The sequence below is a fragment of the Alosa alosa genome, chromosome 6 (genome assembly GCF_017589495.1).
Source record: "Alosa alosa isolate M-15738 ecotype Scorff River chromosome 6, AALO_Geno_1.1, whole genome shotgun sequence".
Lineage (NCBI taxonomy): Eukaryota > Metazoa > Chordata > Actinopteri > Clupeiformes > Clupeidae > Alosa > Alosa alosa.
Window position 1 is genome coordinate 18,498,749 of NC_063194.1, and position 21,538 is coordinate 18,520,286.

Sequence of the window (21,538 nt, forward strand, 5' to 3'; positions counted from 1 at the left end):
AGCCTCAGTCTTCAGCGCATCTGACTGTGTGTTACATGTGCCCATGTGCATAGTTTGAGGCGGGACTGGAAGGGGAAGAGACAGATTTACAGGGCAATTTATCCTCGGTGGCAAGAGAATGAAAGTGGGTTTAAGTTTATTTATATATTCCTCTCCGAGTTACTTCTCCCCTTCCTTCTCTGCCCTGAGACTGAGCGGCCCAGGCACTGTTGTGGTTTGAGAGATTAAGTTAGCATTGATTGCTTCGTTGGTGCGGTTGGATTGTTTCGCATCTGGGAACATTTGATGGAAGCACAAACATTTGTCTTGTCCTTCATCTTGCTCTTGTCCTATCGAGAGATCATTTATTTCTCTGCCCGGCTGCATGAGGCAGGGAGCTTACAGCGCAGCGAGCGAGGGAGGCGGGCAAAGGATTATTTCAGTCACGCTACTCCCACTTCAGTGTCTTGTTACACCAATGTCGACCCCTCGCTCTGTCTTTTTTTCCACACGTGTGTTGCGTGTCGGCAAACTTCAGACATATTCTTGGCCCGGCGATTATCAATCTCAGCGAGCTGTCGCAGACAGCCTTCCCAGGTCTGATCAGTACCTAATTACATTCGATAATGCACATGTTTTTTAATTGACATTTGTAATTACAATGTACTCTGGCCTCCTGCAGTATGGATCTGGTTGTTTATTAGGTAACCTTCTGCGGCACACCTCAGAATTTGCCATTGATCATAAAACTCAATCACCACCGGGCATTAACAGTTACGTTTCCCCTCTTTTATTTATCATTTTACGAGGGGCCGCATGGCGAAGTTACGCAACTGCCCCTTTTTACAGTGTGATGCCCCTTTCTCTTATTTATTGTGCTGAGCTAGTCCTATCCCCACAAGACCTCATTGTGGATATGTTTCCAGTGCGTCAATATCGTACTCTCCTGGCATCTGCCATCAATAGCGCTCCCATTAAAATGTGGAATTGCTTAACGCAAGGCAGCCAGATGCATTTCAGCTGCACAAGGGGAGAGGGCCAGAGAGAGAGACAGAGAGAGAGAAAGAAAGAAAGAAAAAAGATAGAAAGGAGGGGGAGATGGGGGGGATGTGGAGAGAGAGTTGGAAAGGGGGATATTTGCAAATAGCCCCAGATCAATGGCCTTTTACAGCCTTCTCAAACCATTGTCTTCAAATGATTGGAAATCTTTGGGATGGAGGAGAAGTGCGGGGGAGTGGGGGGTGAAGGCAAGGGAGGAAGAGGAGAGAAGGAGCAGGAGAGCAGCGAGGTGTGGCAAGAGAATGGCACCCGATGAATTAATTACCCTTGTTGAGGCATGAATGTCGGCTAAGATTTGCTCTTTTTTTTTTCAGGGTTGCCTATTATCATCTGACACTGCCAGTGATTGTTTGGCCCTCCCGCAGTAATGGAGCCCAGGCAGAACGCAGCCAGAGTTGCAGCACAAATCATTAGCCATAGCTGCTGCGGGGGACATACCGAATATTCCCTGCCCCGTCTGGGTACGAGGGGCTCTGCACTGCCACCCTCTCCATCTCCATCTCCATCCCCAACCCCCCCCCCGCCTGCAGGGCCTGGCCTCTCATTATACCGGCCCTGCTGTACACCAGGGCCCCTAAACTGCTCACTGTTCCACTCTCACGCACACAGAGGAACCCCCAGTCCCCGGCCCCAACAAACATGTATACTGCATCATTCACTCAGCACTGTGTAAGTCCACAGTAAGCAGAGTCCGGATGAAGTTACCAAGCATGTGTTTTGTGTGTGCCCTCCATTTTGGTTTGATGTATGTTTTCTTTCTTATTGATCTCCACAAACACACAGGTGTTCAGTGTCTGGTGTGTAGCCATTTGCATTGTGTTAGTGCTGTTGAAGCCATGGTATGTGTTGTAAAGCTGTTTCCATGGAGATTCATTGAAAGTATACATGTAATCCAGCGATGGGTCTGAGGTTTACTGTCTGTTCACGTGAGGCGCCATGATTTTTTCTGTTGGTACCTTTCAGGCACCTTTCCTACTAAATTTACTACTGGTTTGTATCCACATGTATATTTATGGCAGAATTGGTAAATAAATTATGTTTGTAGTTTAATGCCAGATGGACTTCTAAGAGGCCTTTCATTCTCTGCGAGTCCGAGGAAAGAGAACTAATGTTGTGCACTGCACAGGTCTGGTTGAAAATGCATGCAGCTCTTGTGTGAAAAATTAAACTGTGGAAAACAAAGATCTGACTGCCTGAAATATTCCTAAAAACAAAAAACATGCATCATCTGCCCCCTGCATTTGCACCCGATAATAACACATGCGATGAGAAACCGAGAAGTTTGCTTTTAAAAAGCCGAATTCCAGTTTGGGGCCAAAACAGATGAGAGGCGTTATTTATTAGACGTTAACTGTTTACCATGCTGCAGGAGTGTGCTGCTGTACACTACACCGACTGCTGTCAATTATGGATTCTTGTGTACAGAGGAAAGAGTATTTTTTGCTCACTGAAATGAAAGGCTGGAAAAATTGGAAAAGGTGCTGATGGATTCTAAGTACAGAGTCTGTTTAATGCTCCATGTCAGAAGAGAAAAAAAATACTTTTTTCTTTTTTTTTTCGGTTAAATATGCAAAATCCCGCCTGTCTGTTGAATGATAATGGCACGACACCTTGTCACCGCCGCTGACTGTGTTGGCTGGGCTTCAAAGTCCTGTTGACTAACTTTGAAAAGACCTTGTGTTCTTTGACTCCGGGCTGCCTAAGACTAGGACAAAATATGCAGCTGAGAGGGGCAAACCTGGGGATGCACACAAACACACACACACACACACACATACTGTACTGTACACACACACACACACACACACACACACACACACACACACACACACACACACACACACACACACACACACACACACATTAATATTTTGCTCACCAATGCAAAAAGTTCAGTACAGCACTTCTACTTGCTGGTTTTTGTGTGCTGGAAATGGCCCCAGTACCCCATTAGATGTCACACACAGGCCACTAATTTCTCCTTCACTTCTCCCTCTAGGGACTCCTCTCATTTCGGCACTCTCCCCAAGTTGACAGCCAGAATAAACTGTGCTCCTGATTCTCTCCCAAAAGCTGCATATGCTGCGATTCGGTTTCAGAATCATAACCAGATCTTACATGACGTGCTGAAATGGGCGCATCGAGGCAATCTGCTCCATGCAGCTGAGGTGTCGCGAGCAGTTAGGCTTCAGTGAAGCCCAGGCGCATGGAGCACATCCCAGTGGCCCAGGATCTGCCGCAGGCTTGTGTGATCCATATTCTCTCTCTCTCTCTCTCTCTCTCTCTCTCTCTCTCTCTCTCTCTCTCTCTCTCTCTCTCTCTCTCTCTCTCTCTCTCTCTCTCTCAGATCCACAAAGTGCCCCTCTGCATCACTGCGCTGCATTGATCATCTTTGTAAATGTTTCATTAATACAGTAATACTCTCTCACCTAGCCTTTGCTCTATCCCTCACTCGCTTGCTCTTTCTTTCCTTTTATCCTGTTCTCTCTGTATGTCTTTCTTTGTCTCCCTTTTGTCTCCCTTCATCCCTCTATTTGCCCGATCACCCCACACGTTTCCCACCTAAATGACTTTTGTTCATACGATTAGACTGGAACTGCTCTCAATTATGTTTCACATTCCCATTGTCTGATCTTAATGAAGATGAAATGCTTTCATTTTTACGTCTAATTAGTTCATATTTAGCAAAGGTGCTGCCACTGAGAGAGCAGAGATTTTCTTTTCTGCAGTTCTTTCCCTCTCTCTCTCTCTCTTTCTCCCCCCTGTGAAATCAAATACATCTGTTTGATTTCTAGCCTTGCTTTGTTAAATGGCTGTTTGCTACATTGAGTGTTTTTAAAAAAAAAAAATCTGCATTTTTCTGCCACTTGGGTGGGAATTAAAAATAATTTGGATCAATGTGTAATTAGATGTGCTGGTGAATATTATCTACTGGTCACTGTGCGTTCAGATGCAAATTATTGATGAGAGGTGTAATGTTTCTGTGCATGCTAACGTGGTCTGGGGGCCTTTCATTGGACAGACGGCTGTGATTAGTCTGAACTGCCACTGGCCTCCTTGAGAGTATGTGTTTACGTGAGGAGTAAACTGATGTAAAATACTTACTGACAGCAGTCTCTTTAAACAGAGTTTCATCCCTCTCCCTCTCTGCTTTTCATTCTGTCTCTCCTGTAGTCTTTGTGTTGGTCCTTCACGCAGACTTCTCATGTCCGCAGCAACACCACCAGCACCTCTCTCTCTCTCTCTCTCTCTCTCTCTCTCTCTCTCTCTCTCTCTCTCTCTCTCTCTTTCTTTCTCCCTCCCTCCATCTCTCCATCCACCAAGCTCCTACCCTTCACACAGCCATGATTCATGAACTCGTCTGGAGTGGACATGGTTCTGGAGAGGGGAGAAAGGGAGGGAGAGAGAGAGAGAGAGAAAGAGAGGTCCTAGCTCTCTGAATCAATGCCCCCATTCGCCTCCAAACCTGCCTTTTGTCATCTTAATATGATTTCCATTGAAGAAACGCTTTTTCAAAATGGCATCCCTCTATGGTTTTACATATTGACTTTTTAATTCATGGCCCTGCGAGCCGCATCGCTCTTGTCGGGCCGCAGAGGCGGCAGCGGGCGCGGGCCGTGGGAGACGTGCCCCCGGTCCGGCGACTGATGGGGCTCGCACGCCAAATTGACCGTGGGGCACAGATTCATGTGTGTGCCGGGCTGTGCATTTGCAGAGTCGTGTGTGTGTGTTGATATGTGGACATGAGTGGGTGCTGGCATCCACGCCCCGGAGACGTGACGGATTGTGTGTCTGTTTGCTTTGCGTGCAAAGTACATATGTGCCTGTGCGCTTATGTGTGTTTTGGAGATGGATGAATGTGTTTGTTTTGGCTGTGTGTATGAGAGAGATTATAAATGTGTTTGTGTGCGTTTGTCTGTGTGTGTTTGTACTGTATATATCTACATGTGTATATGTATAAATGTGTATGTCTGTGTTTGTTTTTGTGTATGTTGCATAAGTTATGATCTCTGTTTCATGGGGAGTGTGTCATCTTATCCAGCCTGACGGGGATGTGCATTACAGGAAGGGGATTGCTAGTGGGATTTCGGCCGCTCCCCAATAGCCCCTGGGTCTTCTCCTCGTTAGATGGATCCTCTTGGTAGAACCACCCCCTCCCCCACACACACACACACACACACACACACACACACACTCCCACCACCACGACCACCAGTCCCCCATTCCACCTTAGCCCTCCTCTCTCCCGCTGCCTCTCCTATCGATGATTATCCGTGTGGAGTCTAAGACCTGAGCCAAGCCCCTCAGTCAGTGTCACAGGCATCCTTCCTCCCTCTTCACATCGGTTTTACTATGGGTTTTTTTTTTTTTAACGGAAGAGCTGTGATTATTTTCTGTTTGTTTTATTCTCCAGGCTGCCCTCTTTCATTCAAAAACAAACCCAGTGATCACGCCAGAGCTCAGTCAGCTCATACCGATGATATTCAATTGGAAATTCGATTTAAAATCTGCTTCACTGGCCTGTAGTCTGCTGGTTTATCTACCGTTGAGTGTATTTTACAGTATTTCCCTCTATCTCCAATTTCCTGTTCCTTCTTTTTCTTTCCCTATCATGCTCTCTTCCTTTCTCTTTCTCTCTCTGCATGTTGTATACACACTGAGAAACGAACCATGCAAAGCTGTTCTCAGATCCCTGATTAAGCGATGGCTCCGTGCCTACCGTCTCTCCAGCAACACTGCCAGGGACTTTGGTTTAAATTGTGCAATTAGTGATCTGGCATGCCTAGCCTGGATACGGCAGGACTCAAATCCCCGTCTAGTGCCTGTGTGACACACTCTCCACCACCAAGGCGCCCGGATGTGCAGCGAGCTCCAGCTTGTCAACAAGTTCATCAATGAAGCCACTCGCCATGCCTTCTCACAAAGCCACACTTTTCCTCCCCCTGAAGCCTGCTCTCTCTCTGTGTGTGTGTGTGTGTGTGTGTGTGTGTGTGTGTGTGTGTGTGTGTGTGTGTGTGTGTGTTGATATGTGGACATGAGTGGGTGCTGGCATCCACGACCCGGAGACGTGACGGATTGTGTGTCTGTTTTCTTTGCGTGCTAAGTACATATGTGCCTGTGCGCTTATGTGTGTTTTGGAGATGGATGAATGTGTTTGTTTTGGCTGTGTGTATGAGAGACTATAAATGTGTTTGTGTGCGTTTGTCTGTGTGTGTTTGTACTGTATATGTCTACATGTGTATATGTATAAATGTGTATGTCTGTGTTTGTTTTTGTGTATGTTGCATAAGTTATGATCTCTGTTTCATGGGGAGTGTGTCATCTTATCCAGCCTGACGGGGATGTGCATTACAGGAAGGGGATTGCTAGTGGGATTTCGGCCGCTCCCCAATAGCCCCTGGGTCTTCTCCTCGTTAGATGGATCCTCTTGGTAGAACCACCCCCCCCCACACACACACACACATACACACACACACACACACACACACTCCCACCACCACGACCACCAGTCCCCCATTCCACCTTAGCCCTCCTCTCTCCCGCTGCCTCTCCTAATGATGATTATCCGTGTGAGTCTAAGACCTGAGCCAAGCCCCTCAGTCAGTGTCTGAGCATCCTTCCTCCCTCTTCACATCGAGTTTTGCTATGGGTTTTTTTTTTTTTTTTTTTTAACGGAAGAGCTGTGATTATTTTCTGTTTGTTTTATTCTCCAGGCTGCCCTCTTTCATTCAAAAACAAACCCAGTGATCACGCCAGAGCTCAGTCAGCTCATACCGATGATATTCAATTGGAAATTCGATTTAAAATCTGCTTCACTGGCCTGTAGTCTGCTGTTTTATCTACCGTTGAGTGTATTTTACAGTATTTCCCTCTATCTCCAATTTCATGTTCCTTCTTTTTTTTTTCCCTATCATGCTCTCTTCCTTTCTCTTTCTCTCTGCATGTTGTATACACACTGAAGCACTAACCATGCAAAGCTGTTCTCAGATCCCTGATTAGCGGCGGCTCCAGTGCCCACACCGCTCTCCAACAACACTGCCAGGGACTTTGGTTTAAATTGTGCAATTAGTGATCTGGCATGCCTAGCCTGGATACGGCAGGACTCAAATCCCCGTCTAGTGCCTGTGTGACACACTCTCCACCACCAAGGCCGCCGGATGTGCAGCGGAGCTCCAGCTTGTCAGACAAGTTCATCAATGAAGCCACTCGCCATGCCTTCTCACAAAGCCACACTTTTCCTCCCCCTGAAGCCTGCTCTCTCTCTGTGTGTGTGTGTGTGTGTGTGTGTGTGTGTGTGTGTGTGTGTGTGTGTGTGTGTGTGTTTTGAGAGAGTTGTTAGCACAATGGCGTGTAATGTATGCGAAGGACTGTTTTCAAAATCGGTCATTTAAGCATTTTATTTGCAGACGATTTTTTTAAAGGGTCAACCATATTTTGTTGAACAATTATCTTTCCTGTAGTGTATAATTTTAAATTTAAGCACAGTTATATAACCCTATCATAACTATGTTACATAAATGACCTAACCTTAGATAGCATTCTAAAAGGAGTCTTAGATAATAGTCTTAATTTTTTTCATTTTTTCTATCTCTTTGATGTCCTTGCCTGGATGAGACTTTTTTAAGTTCAAGAAGAATTTGGGAGTGCTTGTTGTCACACCAAAATGTTAACATATTTTTTTTTATGTCGACCATTTCTTTTTAATCGCCGCTTGTTGAAGAGGAATATCTGAGGCCTGTCTTAATTTCACCACTGCTTTGCTTCATGTCAGAAGTTGAACATCTGAATCTCTGGGTCTGGCCGGCTGGGACTCAACGTGCCTTCCCCACAGATGAAGAATTTGCGAACTTGCAGAAAAAAAGCTAAAACAAATTTGCAGGGTGAAAAAAAAAGTTCCTGATATGAAGACAAAATTCATGTAATAAGCAGTCAAATCGCTCTGGTGTTCTTGGTACAGCTGTGCAGTTTGGCACCCTGTTGAAAGAGGCTATTTTAAGGGCTGCAGGTGCTGAGATGGGATGGTACCTTTTGAAAGAATAATTGATGGCCACTGGGTGACTAGTCAGTCGGGGTGATAATTCCATGGTGCTGACTGCTATACTCCTTCAGCCACTATTTTCATGCTTTACATCAAGTGAAGATTTTCCGTGAATACGCCACAATACTTTCGGATAATGGTTGAATGGATTTCTCCACAAGCAGACTTTTGATTAGATTATTGGAGGATGTGATCATTCAAAACAGGCTAGACTGTATTTTTTCTACACTTAAAAGGAAAAGAGAGACCATGAATAAAAGCATCTTTTAGTTAATTGATTGATTAATTGATTCATTCATCAATGAAATTTAGGAGATATTAACTCAATTTGTCTGCCAACAGAGAGATAATTACTCTTGAGAAGAACTCTCAAAGAAAGACAACATTCTATTAAGACAGAGATGTTACATACACAGAAAATAATCATTTAATCTTAAACCAAGTTATTACATCATCATAAGATGTAACATACTGGACACCAGAACATTTGCATGGGGGTGTATATCTTTCATCAAAAAAGCTTTTCCTTTTTACAACATTTTGTATTACATTATCTGTGGCTATGTGATATGGAGCACCAGCATCTCTCTCTGTCTATCTCTGTCTGTCTCTCTCTCCTTCTTGCTCTCTCTATCTCTCTTTCTGTGTGTGTGTGTGTGTGTGTGTGTGTGTTGTTGTTGAAGACCTCTGGACCTCAGCCCACTCCCCTGGCAAATGCAGCAATTACAGGCTCTGTCTTTCAGTAGGCAGGGCTGTGTCTGTCAGACTCGCCATTGGTGATCAATTCTGACCACTGTTCTTACAATATCAGGCAGGGTGTGTACATATCACACACCACGCACGCACACACACACACACACACACACACACACACACACACACAAGCTATCATGCTTCACGCTCTTAGATTCAGTTGTCTGTTTTGTGGTTAAGTGCTTCCTTTGTCCTGCTAACTGAGGCATCACTACAGTGAACAGTTTTATTACATTTAGCTCACACCATATCCTTTTTATTCCTTCCCCCTCTGTCTTTTAATCTTCTTCCATCTCTGTAAGGCACTCCTCCATTATGCATGAGACAATCAGACATAGCTCCTCTTCATTCTCTTCCAGACAAGTTCAATCCCCAAAATAAACATAGAAATAAATATCTGAAACAATTAAAACAGCCATAAGTGAGCACAGGAGCAATGACGCAGCACAAGTGCCTAAACACATTCAGGCTACATTTTTAATGTTGTCTAGGCAGACTCCTCATTTGCAGAAAACAATGCACAATATGCACAATGACCTCACAATAAATTACACTGATGCCTTGATGAGTCAGGACTTTGCAGACTCGTTAAGCATGAGGCGTATCAGCAAATATGTACGTATCGGTAATTATTTCTGAATTTTTTTCAAGCAGCATGTTGCCGCATTCCCCCTTTCCCCTCCTCTGGTTGGAAGATTGTGTTGAGATGCTCCTCTAACCCTTTAAGGAAGGGAGAAACTCAATTTCACCTCTCTGGCAGCAGCGACCCTTGCAGTCACCCCCAGGCTCTCGACGTTAGCAGCGCGAATACGTTTTTTATTTCCGTCTGTTTGTTTCTGTGGCTCTCTCTCTGATAGTTTGACAAATGTAAATATTTTGATCTGGCATTTTGAGGAATTGAGCGAATGAAAAATACAAAAAGAAAGCAAAAGGGAAGGGGGAGGGGTGTAACATGCAGGAAGACATGAGGAGTGGAAGAGAGAGTAAAAGAAGGAAAGACAGAAACAAATGGGGCAATAGACCCTTTGATCAATAAAAACAACAACAATGCTTGAACGTTCTATTTGGGCCCCAATCTACTTCCTCTACATTAAAGGTGCGATTTGTAGGATTGTTACCGAACGTTCTGCTGGCCAAAATCAAAACACTGGTGAACGTTCTCAAGACTACCAGACGCGAGCCTCTTCTGGGTTGCCAGATGTAATGAAGACTTAGCTAACGTTAGTTGACCTGCAGCTGCTTTAACGTTTCTCCGACCATGACCCAGCTACGGAAACAGTGAAAACAAAAAATACCTCTCTAACCAACGTAACATATTTAGCTGAAGTTAGCGATGCAGATGAAGTTTAGCCTAGGCTACCTGTTGTGGAGAAATATGGCCAGCTCTGCGTCAGACTTGATATTCTTAGTTTGGCCGAAGAGCGTCACCATCTCAGGAAGCTCCTCCGATGTCCACTTAATTTGTTTCTTGTTTTAATTTTGGAAATTTGCCTGCTTCTCGTGTATGTGTGTCTTCATGACTACAACTGACAGATGTTGACAGTTGGCCTTTGCTAATTTGGCAACCCAAATAGGAGGACGCGCTAGCCCATTATTAATACGCTATTCTAGAATTAATAGTTCAAAACATAAACGAAAATTCTAAGAGATTCCGCCCCGTAACTCATTTTTTTTCATGGGTTTTACGGGGTTTTACGGGTTAGAGTAATGTTGCTAAATAAGCCATTACTTCAATTCATTGTGTTTCCTTACTCTCTGACAACATATGGTGATCATATTTGGAATGGTTACAGTTTATTTTCCATTATTTCCTACATACTGGACCTTTAAGATAACATATGGAATGTTAAAAAGGAAGTCTTGTGGGGCCAACTATGATGCTGATAATGGAACTCTCTTGAAAGGGTCCATAGAGGGCAAGAAGACAGACACAGAATGAGAAAGTGGGAACTGGGGAGTCAAGTGGTTTGGGTGGAAGAGTGGGCTAATGAACTTCTAAACAAAAGGACATACTTCAGTGTACTCTGGATAGGACAGCAAAGAGGTAGGGTGGTGGAGGAGGACACACAAGTACAAAAGAGGGGTAAAGTGAGCTTCTGTGGCGAAAGAGGAAGAGGGTTTTGTTCTGATTCTGAGGATGAGGAAGATAGTGTTCTGATTCTGATTTTGAAGAGGAGGAAGTTAGTGTTCTCACTCTGGTTTTGAAGAGGAGGATGATAGTATTCTGATTGTGATTTTGAGGAGGAGGGTAGTGTTCTGATTCTGATTCTGAAGAGGAGAAGGGTAGTGTTCTGATTTTGAAGAGGAGGAGGATAGTGTTCTGATTCTGATTTGGAGGAGGAGGAGGGTAGTGTATTTTGGCAGTGGCCTGAGTGTCACCATCAGTCGTCACTCAGTCCAGCCCCGCGTGGGGAAACAGCTCCCAACCTGACCTCAGTGCAGTTGTTTAATCACCAGGGCATTTTAATGGCTTGTCAGGGTGGTGAAATATTGTTGGGGGCTACCTGGTGCAAACATTACTATAAATCCCTCTCTCACAAGCCTACGCAGATCCTAATGGTGATAAATCATCACTTTGGGGAGAGAAAAATGACAGCTATTAAAATAATGAATGGGATGATTAATTTTTCACATTAAAGATTAAAAGCTACGAGAAGTGCCACGAGAAGTATCATCAGATACAGGGCGCTGAGCTAAAGCATGTGAAAGTGGGAGAGCTTATTTGCAGCACTTTATGGCACCCTTTGCTTTTTTTATCTGTCACAGTTGTGTCAGCTTGTAGCCTTCTCTTATTGTGAGTGTGTGTGTGTGTGTGTGTGTGTGTGTGTGTGTGTGTGTGTGTGTGTGTGTGTGTGTTGTGTTGTGTGATGGTGCCTACGTTTGAAGCTGTGTGTACACATTTGTGTGTACATTTGTGAGGGTGTGTTCCTGTATTTTGTGCTGTCTGCTCTTGTGTCAGTGGAGGCATGTTTGCGGCGAGTTCTCACCGCTCCCCCTCCGTAATTTGCGGCCTTGTTAGGGAAGGAAGTGAGGTAAAGCCTTGGAAGAACATGGCTGCAGGCAGTACAGAGCCCCTCCAGCTCACCCACTGGGGCGTCTGACTGCGCTCAAAACCCCTTTAACAGCCTCCAAAAATCTCTTCACCAAACTGCACTGGCACCCAGCTCACATCACAGGCATACATAATCAACTCGCCGGCTTTGAGCTTCATCTGAGGCCCGTCCTTGTTTTGGAGGCCCTTAAATTATTATTATTTTTGTCTGTTGTTGTTTGATACCCATGTTGCTTTGCTCCGTATCATGTCATACTGTATGCAGTGTGTTGGAGGGATTTTTTTTCTCATTTTCTTGTTTTTTTGCAGTCTATCATAAACACAAGAACACAAATGCCAACATATGTACTGGCATATGCATGAACACACTAGCAGAGCACTCTTACATAAATCCGGCCGGTGGAGAGAAACAAAAGACACGCTGTCTTTCTTTCTCTCTGTCTCTCTCTGCCTCTCAGATGGTCCTCGGGAGAGAGGGCTTTACAGCGTATAGATCCCCCCTAATGCCGCTTCAGTCTTCCCAGGGACCTGCCACGTTGTTCAAACATACATCACCCAAATTGCCGTGCAAAAGATTAGAGGGGGGCGCATAATTAGAGCATTAATAACCATACATGTTAGAGAACATAAGTAATTGAGTTTTTGCCATGATGAATGGTTGCATAAACAAATGCAGTGAGTTGGGAGTGAAAAGACTCAATTAAATATTCTTAGCATGACTCTTTGTAGCTATATAAGCATCAGGATCAGTTTTTTTTTTTTTTTTTTAAACGCCACTGTTGCCCAATTATTTCTTTGTTCCTGGGCAATGATAGCGTAGCTTGTCCATCTGTAGCCTTCAAAGAGAAATTCAAATCATCTTGCTGGAGCGACGGCGCCATTTGTTGGCTCTGGGAAAAATGCCTGTGCTGCAAGGCTGTTTGATCTGCCGTTCACAGAATAGGAAAAGGAGTCAGGTATTTGTGTAGCAAATAAAAAATATATTTACAAATCAGCTGTGGACGTGCAATTCGGCTCTCCACCAGCGCTTTCCACCGACTTTGTCCATGGCAGAGACAAAGAGAGAGAGACTTGGAGCGAGTAAAATGGAAAGGGAACACAGTTTCACTTGCAGCTCTACACCCCCCCCCCCACACACACACACACTTCCAGCTTTGCTCCGACTAATGATCCAGCAAGACTGACGGGAAAGGGGAGAGACGGGGAAGTGGGGGTTTAACGCGACAACAGCGGCACCATTTAGGCCTCCATGATTTTTCATGATGTCTCCTGCCCCCCCAGCCGAAGCTATTTTGACATTTTATTCTGTGAATTTAGAGCTGCAGCTTTTGGTAGAGACTAATGAAGCCTCGCCTGTTTAAACAGGGAGTTGCTGTGGTAACCTTTACTGTGCGACTTCAGCCATCTCTCATTTCCTGCGCTGTTTACTATTTGATCTGTTAGGAGTGAGCTACTGTATTAAAAATGAATGATTGACGGTAAAGCAGTGTTATTGGCTGTTGTTGTAAGACTGGTTTATTTCTTTTTTCCCCTCTGTTTTTTATTTCTGTTCGAAAGAAGAAAAAACAGCTTTGATAGGGTAAGAATTCAGCCGCCACTGGCACGCATTGTAAATGTTTTACTATTCTTACTGAGAGCATTAGAGCTTTGCCATTCATCTCAATCTGGGTCTGTTGTTGCCATTTCCTCTCAGTGTATCTCCATTTTGAGAAGAGAAAATAAGGAGGGAAAAGTGCTTTTGGAACGAACGTGGCCAAGTGCCAAATGTTTGGCCCTTGGATATACGTCGGTGGTGTTCTTTCTCTCTCTTTTTTTTTTTTTTGCAGGCAGCCAAGTTTGTTTTTGCGCAAATTTGTGTCCCCTCCCTGTTTTATTCATCCCGCCTGTTTTATAGTGTTCAAACAATTAGTCAATTCCCAATCAACAAGAGACAAAGAAATTGCTTTTAATTACTTTTGATAAATGACAAATTGCGCTGGCAGGAGTCCCTGCGAGGAGAGCGAGGGAGCTGAATATGAGAGAAAGATGGAAAAGAGAGAGAGGGAGGCAGGGATGGGGCCTTGCAAGAAGGAGGGAGAGAGAGAAGGAGATAAATGAGAGATGGAGAGAGGGGGGAGAGGGATGGAGAGCAAGAGAGAGAGGGAGAGAGAGATGGAGGGAGGGAGAGAGAGGAGTGGGATTTCAGTGGGGAGGAAATCAATGCTCTCGCGCAGGGGCTACACCGGCTGCGCTGCTGGGCCGCAGCCAACAGCCTGCTCATAATAAACACCCGTCAGCACAAAGCAACACATGTGGGTGCACGGGCACCAGACACACACGCACGCACACACATACACACACTCACACACACACACATACTCACATACTCACACACACATACACACACACACACACACACACACACACACACACACACACACACACATGCATATACCCACACATATGCACATACTAACATGGCTACAGTATGTGCACACTAGCATACACAATCATACTTCCAAACACACGTACAGTATGTTCACTCCTAAAACTCATACTTGCACACACACGCACACATGTGTATATATCAAAAACCTTAATACCAGGGATTAACACCCATACAATAATAATAATAATAATAATAATAACAATAATAATAACAATAAGAAGAAGAAGAACTTATTTTTACATAGTGCCTGTCAACACTTTCATGCTGTCCACAGACTGTTACACTTAATCATACACCACAAACACACAACCCTCTGCTCCCAGGTGTATGTCAGTGGCTCAGTGTATGTCTATGGCCAGGTTAGCAGCGTTATCAGTAGTAGCTGCATTTGTGTGATTCAAGTGCCAGTGGTGTTTTTTGCTCATGTGTAATGCCTGTGTGTGTGTGTGTGTGTGTGTGTGTGTGTGTGTGTGTGTGTGTTCTGTTTCCCCCACAGAGCTCAGCAGCAGCAGCAGTCTCAGTGGCAGCAGTGATTCCCTCAACTCCAGCGCAGCCAGCTGTACATGGAGATCCCCCGCTGGGCAGGTCAGTCCCAGAAACCTCCTCATCTTATTGCATCCTCAACACTACTCTCACTCCCGGACGCACTGCACATATTTACCTTTATGTTTATGGTTAGCAGACGCTTACATCCAAAACATACATAGTCATAGAATATGCAAACACTACACACACAGACACAGACACACACATACACACACATACACACACACACACACGCGTGCACATGTGCCTACTACGCACATGCACATGCATGCACACACACACACACACACACACACACACACACACACACACACACACACACACACACACACACACACACACACACACACACACACACACACACGCATACACGCCGCACACACATACACACACTCACACACACACACACACATACTCACATACTCACATACACGCACACACACATACACACACACACACACACACACACACACACACACACACACATGCATATACCACACATATGCACATACTAACATGGCTACAGTATGTGCACACTAGCATCTACAATCATACTTCAAACACTGCATTACAGTATGTTCCTCATAAAACTCATACTTGCACACACACATGTGTATATATCAAAAACCTTAATACCAGGGATTAACACCCATACATATAATAATAATAATAATAACAATAATAATAACAATAAGAAGAAGAAGCACTTATTTTTACATAGTGCCTGTCAACACTTTCATGCTGTCCACAGACTGTTTTTAATCATACACCACAAAACACACAACCCTCTGCTCCCAGGTGTATGTCAGTGGCTCAGTGTATGTCTATGGCCAGGTTAGCAGCGTTATCAGTAGTAGCTGCATTTGTGTGATTCAAGTGCCAGTGGTGTTTTTTGCTCATGTGTAATGCCTGTGTGTGTGTGTGTGTGTAATGCCTGTGTGTGTGTGTGTTCTGTTTCCCCCACAGGGCTCAGCAGCAGCAGCAGTCTCAGTGGCAGCAGTGATTCCCTCAACTCCAGCGCAGCCAGCTGTACATGGAGATCCCCCGCTGGGCAGGTCAGTCCCAGAAACCTCCTCATCTTATTGCATCCTCAACACTACTCTCACTCCCGGACGCACTGCACATATTTACCTTTATGTTTATGGTTAGCAGACGCTTACATCCAAAACAAACATAGTCATAGAATATGCAAACACTACACACACAGACACAGACACACACATACACACACATACACACACACACACATGTGCACACGTGCACGCACACACGCACATGCACACACACACACACACACACACACACACACACACACACACACACACACACACACACACACACACACATTTTAGTAACATATGTTGGATAACATATGTTTGCAGAAACACAAAGAGACACTTTGAGTGTCTGCACATAAACACACACTCTCTGATTTTCACACAATCGTCAAACACTGTCTTCTTCTGTGTCTCTTGCTTATTAAGTCATGTCTGACTAGGGCTTTTTTAAGACAAAACTCCCCGCAAGTTTACTAAGGCTTTCATTTCACGGTAAAAGTGAAAGAGCAAACATCCTTGGTAGAGCTGAGACCAAGGTAGGGTCTATGTTTTTTCCCCTCATTCTCTCCTCTCTCCTCTATCTCTCTCAAGACTCATACACAGCAGGTGGCTCTCTCTCTCTCTCTCTCTCTCTCTCTCTCTCTCTCTCTCTCTCTCTCTCTCTCAGTCCTCTTCTTTCCCCCTTGTCTCTCGCTTCCTCCTCCGTATACTCTCCGTATACTCCTTCTGCTGCTGTCACTGCCCGGCCTCTCCACCCTATAACCCCGCACGCCTGACCCAGGAGAGCCACTGGGCCCTCGCTGTCCCCCTCACACTGTGCCCTGAAAAGCCCCGCTGGCCTATTCCAGCGCACGCCTCGCCTTGTTCACTGGCCACGCTTCTGCCATTGTTTACAGCCATGGGAGCACTGCGCTATGCTAATGGTGGCCTGTGTTCTATCCCCACATAACTTTAGTGCAGGAGAGATGCTGACTTTTATTCTCTCACAGCTATCCCTGTCCCCCACCCCCACCTGCATGCCGGCGGTGCCAGCAGTGTGCCCCCCCTTCACCAGCGCATCCTGCAGAGCGCTGTGCTAAAAACACAAACATTCCTTTGGTCCACCGTCTCCCCCCACGGTGTGACTGTTTAGCGACAATTATCTTCATTTATTCCGATTCCCCCACAGATGATTGCATTATTTTATCTCTGCGCTCCTTTTCATGCTCTCACATCACCAGCTTCTTGTCGAGGCTGCCTTTTAATAAGCTCCCCCACGTTCACATGTTTTTTTTTTTAAATATATTTTCAAACCCGGCGAAATCCATTAAGCGTAAACGCTGCTCGCAGGTCAATCTTTGATCCCCCCTTTCTCTTTCATTGCTGTCTCTCGTTTCATTTGCACCCTTTCATCCGGTTGCCTATGAATAATCTGCATTGTGCTGCTCATGAACACAAAGGTAGGTCTGTCTGTAGCTCTTTAATGGTGCTTCCCTGTCAACCCTGTTAGTCCTCCTGTCTTTAGGTGGGTGGTATCTGCTCCCTGGCGATTGTGCTCTCAAAAACACAAACACACAAACACACACACAGAGACACACACACACACACACACACACACACACACACACACACACACACACACACACACACACACACACACACACACACACACACACACACACACACACACACACACACACACACAAACACACACACACCCACCCTCCCAGCCCTTCAGCGTGATAATGTCTCCTTGGTGTGTTTGTTTGCTCCCCTGGCTTATTAGGCTTGCCCTCGCCTGAGAAACACAGGGAGTGGAAAAACCCTTGGCGTTTGGTGTGTATTTCTCCCTCTCTCCCTCTCTCTTTCCCCCTCTTTCTCTCTCTATCCCTCTCTCTCTCTCTCTCCTCTCTCTCTCTCTCTCTCTCTCTCTCTCTCCATCACTACAGGTGAGGGTATTGATCTTTGGCTTTTGCTGGAGGGGGGAGTCTGTTCTCTTAAAAGGCCCACTGATGTAGCCAGGGCTTATTAAACAATAGGCCACGGAACAAGGCCACAGTCGCTTTGAATCATGTACGAGGGGAGCGTGTGCCGTCTCAAAAGCTCTTTCGCCTCGCCGTATCAAATATGAAACGCTCGGCTAACAAGGTGTGTAATCTATTTTAATCAGATCATTCTTGGCGAAACACAGAGGACGGCTGAACCCGAACAAGCAGGGGAAAGCGGGGATTCGGCAGCGCGTTGTATTTCCAAATTGAATGTGACGGCTACAGGCCGGCCGCCATTTTACATTCATGCTTTTATAATAAGGCTGGCCAAAACGGTCAGCTATGGTTAATTTTATTGGGAGCAAGAGGTTTAAATGTGTGTGCTCACGTGTGCGTGTGTGTGTGTGTTAGAGAGAGAAAAGAGAGAGAGAGAGAGAGGGTGTGGGTGTAAGACTGCATATATGTGAGAGAGCATTCTGTGTGTGTATGGGGGGTGGCGTTTGGATGTGTGTGTGAAAGAAGAGGTAATCCCCACACTGGCTACACTTTTTCTTTCATGCATTTAGAATGGCGCTGAACTCTGGCAGCACACTGCCTATAGGGATTAATGTGCTAGTCGGCAGAGGCTTGTTGTCGGGGTTCTCTGTGGATTAAAGCGGCTGCGTTCAATTCCAGACCCCAGTTTACGTAACCCTTGCGGAGAACTCCTCCGCCCAGCTCTCTGGTTTTGTGTTGTGTAGTCTGCTACCATAGTTCCAGGCAACATCTCTCTGCCAATTACGATCCTTTTTTCCCTCCCTCTGTCTTTCTCTCTGTCTCAGGCTCACCGTTAATTCTGATATTTTTTATCACCTTACTCCTTCTGAGTTGTTTCTGACATCCTGACACCAGTGATGGGTTATGAATATATGAATACATCCAGCGCACTGCGCACTCCTTCTCATTGCTCTCCAAACAGGAAAGGTAATGGACAGAGAGCCCCCTCCGTCTGCCCATTCCATTGTGTGAGAAATAGCACCGGTGGAGCTATACAGCCGCACAGAAATCAAATACTGAGGCGGCGATACTGGCAAACAATACAACTGTACTGTTTGTGTGTACTACAAAAAAGTTGCCTTTTTACTACCGCTGTTTGAAAGAACATGGCCTCAGTGGCTACAAAGGCTGCTGATGCTGCCACTGCTGATGCTGCCACTGCTATGACAACCATAATGAATGGGACTTTGACTGATGATATTATGAACGCAGGAAAAACGATACAACTAAGTCTAGTCGTTCAGCCTTGTTGAATTTCTGAAAATACCTGCAGTCAGAAAAAAGGAAAAGTGTGCAGCGTCCTCTGAAAAGGTGTATAACATAAAAGCACATCCAGTTTACGCTACAGTTGTCCAGCTCTTAGGTAATATACAGAATTTCACATTTATACAGACAGGCTCCCTCACCGCTTATCTCTTACATTTTTTTTTTTTTTTTTTTCATTTGACTCTCTTTCACTCTCTCTCTTTCTCTGTTACGTTCTCGTTTTCTCTCTCATTTTCTCTTTTTCATTGCTCTCTCTCTCTCTGTCTCTCTGTGGCGGGTGGGTATCTGCGTCTTTAACAGCCTGGTGCTGCTGGGATTGTGCTGACGGCAGGCCTTTCCTTCAGAGCATGCCCATTAGAGGGAGCCATAAATCCTGGGCTCTCCGGGGCTGGCTGTGTCAGCAGTCCACTGAATGAATTGATTTTAAACGCCCTGAGAAAAAAAGGAAAAAAGATAGAGAGAGAAGGAGCAAGAGAGAAAGAAAGAGAAAGAGAGAGAGAGAGAGTAGAAGAGACACTCTTTAATTCAGCCCCCACACACACACACCACACCTCTTCCCCTTCTCCCTCTCTCTTTCTCTATCTGCTTCTCAATTCCAAAGTGCCATCACTGAAAGGAGAGGATCATCCACTGAAACACTGATCATGCCTAGAACATCCACCTCCAATCTCCCCTACTGCCATCCCATGGTCTAGAAAGAGAGAAAAGAAAAAATCAGAGAAAAAATCAGAGGGGAAGCACTGTACTCAATAATAGGCATCTTCAATTCCAAAACAACAGCATTTTCTCTGCCTCCTCTCCTTGAAGTCCCCCTTTAATATTTCCCCGTGAGAAATGAGACATATCATAAAAATGGGCTCCCGTGTATTTGAAATTCAAATGGCTTGCGCGTGGAAATTGATGTATGTGTTAATTCATTTACGAGCAGCATCCACGTGTGCATACATTTGTATGTTATCATCAGCACAGAGGCGGCTTAGTGCTCTGGCACCCTGCTCCTCTCACTGGCCTCTCCTCACCATGCACCCCAGCTAGTTAGTATTCAAAGATACAGTACGTACACTCACACACACACACACACACACACACACACACACACACACACTTACCCACATACACATACACACACCGACACACATACACATATGCACAAGGCTGTAGCACATTTATTCACTGACAAGCATTCACTGACATTTTATCATTATATTACATACCAGATGGCCATACACTCAAGACCGCCATAGTAGCTCATACAGTCATGCATATAGACCTTTGCACAGTCAAAACATGAACACAATCAACACATGTGGCAACATAACTCACACACGTACATTCATGCTAGCATATGCCATGAACAAGTGACTACAATTGGATGGACACACATGCACACACACAGAGGGATGTTCTCCCCTGCTGTGCCCTCTGGCTATGTAGTGGCATGTTTGGTCCACTTTGTGTGAGAGAGCGCCACCTGTAATCACCTGTGAGCCCCCCTCCACACGTTGTTTCCATGGGGTGAGGTGTAGAGACACTGATAGCAGAGTTTGAGGGCAAGGTATTCCCCCATGTGCCACCCATGAGCCATGTGGCCACTGTGGGCTCTGTGTGTGTGTATATCTGTATGTGTGTGTTTTGGGGGATTCCCAGCGGTTCACTGTCACCTGGGTGTGTGCTGTGTGTGTCTGCGAGGCATTGGGGGTGGGGTTGGCGTGGTGTGGGGTGTCACCGGATGCCCTCTTGTAAAAGCCCAGTGGAGCGACAGGTCCGGCGCTTCTTGCCTCATTACGCTGTTTAAAGAGCCGCCACGGGCGCCGCCCGATCACCTGCCTGCACTCTCTACCTGGCAGCTCCCTATCCATCACATACACACAACCACTCACCCGTCCACCTATCCACCTATCCATCTATCCACCCACCCATCTATTCATCCATCCATCCATCCCTCCATCCATCCATCCATTCACCTCCACCATTCACAGCACCATCACATGTTGCTGTAGTAATATCATAGAAGCACTCTCTTTGTATGTTAGTATATTCCATATGCTCAGCAAATTGAGGACTACAGTAAACATTCTTTTCAAATCCTTACACACAAATATATGCATGATCCATGATATGTGTTTTGCTCGCAACATGAGTAGCCTTAATCACGTGTTACTTTCTTCCCTCCACGCTTCTGCCTCTTCCTCTCATCTAAAAAACGTGCTGTTTTTCGTGCCTAATTAGCCGAGGGCCTAAGCCAGAGGAGCACTTGGAACTTATTACTCCACCGATTACAAGGATATTTCACTTTGAAAAATCACAAGGCGCACAAGAGCAAGGCCTTGATTACCAGGGCTGGGGCATGCAGCC

At 45.4% G+C, this 21,538-nt stretch overlaps 1 long non-coding RNA gene across 1 annotated transcript in view; it reads left to right on the forward strand.

Annotated features, from left to right (window-relative positions):
- LOC125296766 overlaps positions 1–14,897 on the forward strand; it is a 275,524-nt gene extending 260,627 nt beyond the window's left edge. Inside the window, exon 9 of the long non-coding RNA XR_007193851.1 lies at positions 14,807–14,897. This is a non-coding gene — a long non-coding RNA (uncharacterized LOC125296766). The remainder of the gene's footprint in view (positions 1–14,806) is intronic.
- The last annotated feature ends 6,641 nt before the right edge of the window (positions 14,898–21,538 follow it).